This window comes from Apteryx mantelli, chromosome Z (assembly GCF_036417845.1).
Source record: "Apteryx mantelli isolate bAptMan1 chromosome Z, bAptMan1.hap1, whole genome shotgun sequence".
Lineage (NCBI taxonomy): Eukaryota > Metazoa > Chordata > Aves > Apterygiformes > Apterygidae > Apteryx > Apteryx mantelli.
The window spans coordinates 84,832,106-84,840,769 of NC_090020.1; the positions used below are offsets into that span (position 1 = coordinate 84,832,106).

An 8,664-nucleotide genomic window follows, 5' to 3' on the forward strand; every position below is an offset into this window, starting at 1 on the left:
TCCGTGCACCTGTTCACGCTCCCACCCAGCAAACACACAGGAATCCCTGGTCCTTGCCAACGGGGAGCTAAACACTGAAAAGGGAAGAGAAGGAAGCAATCTGAAAGGAGGAAGAAGAAGAAGGTAGAGGAAGAGCTTAGGTAGGGATGGGAGTTGAAGAAGAAAGGGTTAAAAAGCAGAGGTTGGAGGAGAGATGGTAGAAGCTGAGGGAAGAGAGAGGAGTATTTGCAGACACGCAGCACCAAAGGCTCAAACGGAAAAATGCGGGAAAGATGAAACATTTCAGGATGCCACAAAGCCCATTAGCAAGAAAAGAATGAGGTTATAAATGGATTCTTCACTTCCTTCCTCTTAAAAGCAAAGAGGGGAAAAGAAAAGAAAAACCAGGGAGCTGGCTGAGGGGAATACCACGGGGAGAAAGGGGGTTGTTCTCACCTGTCCTCCCCTGTCACCCTCCGCTCCTCCTGCCTAAAGGGAGATCTGGTCCTTACCATGGGAGAGCTGAGAGTGGGGAGGGCCGCAAGGATGTGCCCCTTCTTCCCCCTTCCGAATCCTTCTTGTTAACATCTGGCCACTTTTCTTGTTGCTGTGTTTTAAAACTTTGTTAGTGCCCTAGCCCCCCGTTCCACGTGTGTTCAAACCATGAATTGGTGATAATTTAAGATAGTCCGAAGATGCAGGCTTGCCACCAACAGGATAAAGAATAACCTTTTTTTGCCAAAAAAAAGGATGACCTTAGTCCTGCACGAGTAAATCTGTCTGAGCAGAGACCTCACGGACTAGCTTAGGGAATCTGATATCCCACAGATCATTCAAAAGCTGCTGAATACATACAAAGTTATATTTGTTCATTACTGTCTAGCCATAGTAAAATAGAGTCGTCATTTTATATTTAACAAGGAAAATGAAGATGTGTCACCAAGTGCCTTTTGTCTAACTACAAAAGGAAAAGGTTTGCAAATATTTGCAGTTTGAAAGGCATTTTAATAAAAGTTTGTTGAAACTCTTCTGCAAAGTTTCCTTTTTGCAGATTTTAAGGAATGCCTGCATATCATTCATGCCATAATAATAAAGTATTGTACTATGGAGAATGTACAATGTTCTTATATTAAAAATGTCAAACACTTTGATTGGGATCAATCATTTTGCCAAAGAAAATCCAATAAGGAGAAAATAACCTTTAAAATATCACGCTTCTATTTGCCAGTGAAATATTTTGAGCATAACAGGGGAGAGGAACCTGCTAATTAGAATCACTTATAAACGCCCTTAGAAAATGTTTTTAAATGCAGTCTAGAGTGAGCTAAGATATTGTTACATTATATTGATTAAAATAGGCTATACTTGGTATTCTCGCATTAAAGTATAATCACAGGTGGTGGGTAACTGTATGGTCTGATGAACTAGGTAAATGATAAACGAATCTTGGCAACAGTAACTGAAGAAACCGTAAATGGGAAACAAACATGTAACTTAGCAATTCTGTTGATTATGTTAAGTAACCGAATACTATAGCAACTCTGTTGATTGTATTAAAATAGTGTTATATAACCAAACACTATTAATCAAATATCTAACTTAGCAACTATGTTGATTGTATGGAAATGAAGTTATATAACCAAACACTATAAATATGTAACCAAGGTAAACGGGGGTTGGGATTCTCAGCTTTGGACATGAGTCCCTGAGACCCCGGGCCCTGAATAAAGCACCGCATATAACTGCTTTCGTAGTTATGTGTTTCTTTACGGGCAACAGTTTTCTGGCGACCCAGGTGGGACCTCGGGAGTAGTGTTGACGGTTCGCTTCCTGATTTTGCTCCGCGCCGGCACCGAGGAATTCTCGGGGAGCCATCGGCTGCGTCCGCTCTGCGCTGCTCCTGACGTACCAAAGTGGTAAGCCCGAAGGTGCTTTATTGTAATATTTTGGTTGGGTGCCTGCCTAATAAGACGTGACGGCGATTCACGCAAGGTTGGGCTAACGAGCTCGAGGTCTGGTCTGTGGAAGCCTAGGCGCTGGCCGTCAGACGGAGCGAAAGCCCCGCAGGTCCAGCACTCACGGACATACGTGGCTGTCTCGTGAGTTTGGTTTGGTCTTTTGTTTCCCATCAGAGGCTATCTTTCCGTTTTCTACCCCGTAGATTTAGTGTGTGTGTGTGGAGTGAATGTGTAAGACCATGGTAATACCGGATAATTCTGTTAGGATGTTTATTAAAGCATTGGAAAAGTGCGGGATATTTTCAGAGTATGAGTAAAAGTCGATTTATAGATTACTGTACGAATTGGTGGCCACAATATGAGTATGATGGACCCCGGTGGCCTGAACACGGAAGTTTAGATCCGGGTGTTATAGGTCCATTAATGAGATATTGTTAAGAACTTGAAAAATGGGATGAAGTACCATATGTTGATCTATTTTATGATTTACGTAATCATCCAGATATGCAGAGAGAATGTGGAATGTTGTTGGTACATCCCGAAAAAGATAAAACAAAATGTGAAGGATGTGTAGGTAATAAGAAGTGTATGACTTGTTTGGCAATACAAAATTCAATAAGAGAGCCAGAGGATGTATCACTTTTAGTATCACCGACGGCCCCTGTGATGTCCGATATAGATGCAGGGGACGATAGTGATACTGATAGTATTAAGGCGGTAAAACCGTCAGAATCAATTAATACTGGAGCGATCCAGATTAAGTTAACACCGAAGGGTTCGCCAGGGCATTCATCATGCCCAAGACAAGCGCAACGAACCCCAATTGCACAAAGAACAAGACAAGGGAGGAAGGAACAAGAGCAAAGCAGTAAAGTATTATTAGCCCCTTTACGAGAGGCAATTTCGGGGACTGATAAAGTATATGTGAAAGTTCCTTTTTCCCCAGGAGATTTAGTAATTTGGAAGCAATCAGCTGGAAAGTGTACAATAATAGGAAAAAAAAAAAAAAAGAAACCACAAAGAGAAATCAGGCAGGATTATTAGCAATGTTACAACGAGTAAATCAAGGAATAAGAGGCAGAAGTAGAGGACGAGGTCAAGGGGGATACAAGGTAGGAGGCATGCGGGGAATACCTCAAAATCAGCTAGGGATAAATCAGTGTGCATTTTGTAGACAACAGGGACATTGGAAAAATGAGCGCCCAGTGAAAATGAATTTGGCCCAGCAGACTTCAGTAGGAGGAACACCAATGGCAGAAACAATGATGTTGGGACATTTGGGGCAACATAGTAGCTGACTAAATGATGGATTAAAAGTGACAATAGAAATTGATGGGGAAGAGAAACAATTATTGGTAGATACTGGGGCAACTTATTCTGTTTTAAATACTTGTTTAGGAAAGATAGGGGATACAATGATAACTGTGGTAGGAGCTACAGGAAAAACAGAACAACGGCCCTTTCTGCGGCCATTGCATCTAAATTTTAGGGGTAAAGAATTAGATCATGAATTTCTCTATGTACCGGATTGTCCTACATCTTTGTTAGGACGAGACTTATTGTCAAGATTCAATGCTAAAATAATATTTGAAAATGGAAAAGCTAAGTTGCAAATACCTGAGGAAGAAATAGCTAGAGTATTTATAGTAAAAGAAATAGCTAATACAACAATACCAATAGAGGTAGAAAACGCTGTAGTACCATGGGTATGGGAGACACAAGTACCGGGATTAGCGAAAGCAGCAAAACCTGTCATAGTAGAATTGAAAGAAGGTGTCCAACCGGTAAGAGTTAGACAATATCCTATACAGTTAGAAGTTAGGAAAGGGGTAGCACCATTAATTGCAAAATTTTTGATGCACAATGTGTTAGAAGAATGTGAATCTGAATATAATACACCAATATTTCCTATAAGAAAACCTAACGGAGATTATAGGTTAGTTCAAGATTTAAGAGCTGTAAATGAAATAGTTAAAGATATACATCCAGTAGTAGCAAATCCTTATACATTGTTAACATCTGTGGCAGAACAATTTAGATACTTTTCTGTAATTGATTTAAAAGATGCTTTCTTCTGCATCCCATTGGCATTACAAAGTAGGAAACTATTTGCGTTTGAATGGGAAAATCCGGATACAGGAAGAAAACGACAGCTGACCTGGACCAGGTTACCACAAGGCTTCAAAAATAGTCCTACGATATTTGGGAATCAACTGGCACGAGAATTGGAGGATTGGAAGGAGCAAGGATATTTCCAATTACCATCAGAAGCATACTTATTGTTGCAATATGTGGATGACATTTTCGTGGCGACAGAAAGGTATGAAAACTGCATTACTGTTACAGTCGCGCTATTAAATTTACTGGGCCAGAACGGTTATCGAGTTTCTAAGGAAAAAGCCCAAATTGCCCAGGAAAAAGTAATATATCTGGGATGTGAAATTTCCCAAGGACAAAGACGGTTGGGGGTGAACAGAATACAAGCGGTTTGTGCCATCCCTGAACCTAGAAATTTGCATGAGTTACGAACTTTTCTAGGAATGACAGGGTGGTGCAGACTCTGGATTTTGAATTATGGACTGTTAGCCAAACCACTGTATGAAGCTTTAAAAGAGCCACAATTAGTTTGGAGTTTAGAGTGTAAAAGGGCTTTTCAAGACTTAAAACAGGCTCTGCAAGAAGCCCCAGCATTAGGATTGCCTGATTTGACAAAAACATTTCAACTCTTTGTACATGAGCGGCAACGACTAGCGCTTGGAGTTTTAACTCAACGAATTGGATCATGGAAGAGACCGGTGGGCTATTTTTCCAAGCAGTTGGATATGGTAAGTGCCGGATGGCCTTCTTGCCTCCGAGCAGTGGCTGCTACTGTAATGTTAGTCCAAGAAGCTAGAAAATTGACATTGGGAACAAAAATGGAAGTATTTGTGCCCCACATGGTGATTGCAGTTTTGGAACAAAAGGGGGGTCATTGGTTGTCATCCAGTAGAATGTTGAAATATCAAGCAATATTGAGAGAACAGGATGATATATTTTTAAAGATAACAACATGTTTGAATCCCGCTGAATTTTTAGGTAGCAAAATAGAGGAAGGCGAGCTGGAACATGATTGTATCGAGGTGATTGAACAAACTTACGCCAGTAGGGTAGATCTGAAAGATATTCCTCTTGTAAATCCTGATTGGACATTATTCACTGACGGTAGCAGCTTTGTTGAAAATGGAACACGATATTCTGGATATGCTGTGGTTACTAAGCTTGAAGTAATCGAAGCAAAGGCATTAATGCCAGGAACGTCAGCGCAAAAGGCAGAACTGGTCGCTCTAATTCGGGCTTTAATACTGAGTACGGATAAGAGAGTGAATATTTGGACAGATTCTAAATATGCTTTTGGAATAATACATATACATGGAGCTTTGTGGAAGGAAAGAGGATTGTTGACGGCTCAAGGTAGTATTATTAAATATCGAACCGAGATCTTACAGTTATTAGAGGCTGTGTTACTACCTCAACAAGTGGCCGTAATGCATTGTCGAGGACATCAGAGGGATGACAGCGATGTGGCACAAGGAAACATGAAGGCAGACCAGGCAGCCAAAATTGCTGCACGGCAAGTATGGACTGAATTAGCTCTAATACCTACAAAGGTAAGCCCGATTACTGCTCATCTCTCTGTAAATCCCTTTTATACCCAAGAAGATGAAAAATTAGCCGATTTGGTAAAGGCACAGAAGAATTCACATGGATGGTATGTAACAGGTAATGGACAAATAGTAGTGCCTGCTACAATTATGAAAAGAATAATACAAACTGAACATAATAAATGCCATCGGGGAGCAGAAGCATTGGTGCAGTTTTTAAAGCGGAGCATTATATCTGCACAAATGTTAACAATAGCAAAAGGGGTTAATGCGAAGTGTTCAGTATGTTTAAAGAATAATCCGGTAATACGAAAACAAATACAAATGGGAACTTTGAAAGTGGGAATAGAACCAGGTGACTATTGGCAAGTGGATTTTGCAGAGTTACCTAAATCAAAAGGGTTTAAGTATTTACTGGTATATGTATGTACCTTTTCAGGATGACCAGAAGCATTTTAACGAATCAAGCTAGAGAAGTAGTAAAAACTTTATTAAAAGAGATCATACCTAGATTTGGGGTACCTTTAGGAATTTCTTCAGATCGAGGCCCACATTTTATAGCTAAGATAGTACAGGAAATTAGTGAAATGCTTGGAATAAGATGGGATTTACATACACCATGGAGGCCACAGTCTAGTGGAAAGGTAGAAAGGATGAATCAAACATTAAAAGGGCAAATTAAAAAGATATGCCAGGAAGCTAAAATCCAATGGCCACAGGCATTGCCCCTTGCTTTATTGAGAATTCGCATAAAACCTAGAGAAGGGTTGTCTGTAAGTCCATATGAAATTCTGTATGGTAAGCCATATACTGCACCAACGAAGGGAATGGGAAGTGCAGATTTACACCTCCAAGGAGATCAAGATGTTTATAGTTATATAATTTCTTTAAGCAGATTACTCACAGCCTTACGTGCCGCGATCATCTGGAATCGCCCTTTGCCACTGGAGAATCCGGTGCATGATATTCAACCAGGAGACCAAGTGTATGTTCGAAATTGGCAAATGGAGCCTTTAAAGGAACAGTGGCATGGACCTTATTTGGTACTATTGATAACATTTACCGCTGTGAAAGTAGCAGGAATTGATAATTGGATTCATTATACCAGAGTGAAGAAGGTACCATCACAATGGGGGGTAAAAATGATCACTCCTACAAAACTGAGATTTACATCTTGGTAATACTATGCTGGGTAGGATTAAGTAATGGTTTCGCTCAAATAATACATACATATGCTGCTGTATATATAGAAGAACGAATGGATGTAAATTTGACTTGTGATTTTATTGGAGATACGGGAAGTTCAATCCAAGACATTAGTTGCTATTGGCAGAAGAATGAGTCCAAATTGTCAACTGGGTTTACAATCCGATGGGATAGTGATACACGAAGGGGTACTATGATTTTATCATTGCGAAATGTGAGTAAGACAGATGTAGGAAACTACACCTGTATTGTTTGGATTAAAGAGAGTTTTGATTATGGAAAAAGGGCATTAGAGGTTACTGCAAAATCAGAGCCTATGCAGAAAAGAAACAGAGCCAGGAGAGAATTAAAAGATTTGGAAAAAGATGAAATGCAACCAATACAAATAATCCAGGCGCCACAACAGGAAACACAAGAAAATCTAATGCAAAAGAAAGTTAGCTGAAAAACACCCAGTCCTTGCATTAAGGACAGGTTGTGCCTGTAGAGGAATTAAATACTCAATGAGTGAACCTGTAATACAATTCGGAGTGAGAATAGATTGTAGAACTACGATCAGGAGCATAGGAAAATTTAGTTTGGGTTACAAGTGATGGACAATGGACGACTCACCTCCCCTTGGATGGGTTGGTGACTGAAATAACTTTAGGGTTACCAACTCTCTGCCCAATTTGGAAGAAAGCGCCATTTAAGGGTAGATTAGAAAATTTACGGATAATGAAGAGAGAAATAAAGGATGATGATTGGCAAGAACCATCATCCGGTGTAAAGCTAGGTTGGGCTTTAGAATCATTGTTTGCTCCAATTAGTACTTATCGGAATAGAGAAATGTTATACCGGTTGTTAGGACAAACGGAAAGGCTAGCAAGAGTGACTAAAGAAGGATTTAAGGAAATAAACTTACAATTACAGGCAACCACAAAAATGACCCTGTAAAATAGAATGGCATTAGATATGCTGTTACTAAAAGAACATGGAGTATGTGGTTATTTACGAGATAAGATTGATCATTGTTGTGTACATATTCCGAATGTTACAGCCGCAGTAGAAAGTGATTTGTCTCAGTTAACACAAATTGAACATGCAACTGAGGAAGAAAGAGAAGAAAGTACCCATAATTGGGTTGCTGCCTTAGCAAAGTCATTTGGATTGAACATCTCTGGTTGGGTAGCATCTTTAATTCAATGGTGTATATTAATTATAATTATTATGATAGCTATTATGGGAGTGTTGCGTTTGATTCAAAATATTGTTACTAAGGAACGGCAACGCCTGGGAAAAATTTTAAAAGCCGTTACCAGGAAGACTCATGAATTGCCACCGCGATATGAAGATCCTGAACCAGCTATAATCACCAGCTCAAGACAATCACCCCTGGAATGAAGAAACGTGGGGAACCGAAGATGAAAATCCTTGCAGTCTGGAAGACTTGAAGTATTTTCAAAGGGGGGAATTGTTACATTATATTGATTAAAATAGGCTATACTTGGTATTCTCGCATTAAAGTATAATCACAGGTGGTGGGTAACTGTATGGTCTGATGAACTAGGTAAATGATAAACGAATCTTGGCAACAGTAACTGAAGAAACCGTAAATGGGAAACAAACATGTAACTTAGCAATTCTGTTGATTATGTTAAGTAACCGAATACTATAGCAACTCTGTTGATTGTATTAAAATAGTGTTATATAACCAAACACTATTAATCAAATATCTAACTTAGCAACTATGTTGATTGTATGGAAATGAAGTTATATAACCAAACACTATAAATATGTAACCAAGGTAAACGGGGGTTGGGATTCTCAGCTTTGGACATGAGTCCCTGAGACCCCGGGCCCTGAATAAAGCACCGCATATAACTGCTTTCGTAGTTATG

At 39.7% G+C, this 8,664-nt stretch overlaps 1 long non-coding RNA gene across 1 annotated transcript; it reads left to right on the forward strand.

Annotated features, from left to right (window-relative positions):
* The first annotated feature begins 6,283 nt into the window (after positions 1-6,283).
* Positions 6,284-8,651, forward strand: LOC136995319 (uncharacterized). The gene is made up of 2 exons (XR_010886886.1): positions 6,284-6,696; positions 8,045-8,651. It is a non-coding gene; the product is annotated as an uncharacterized lncRNA (long non-coding RNA).
* The last annotated feature ends 13 nt before the right edge of the window (positions 8,652-8,664 follow it).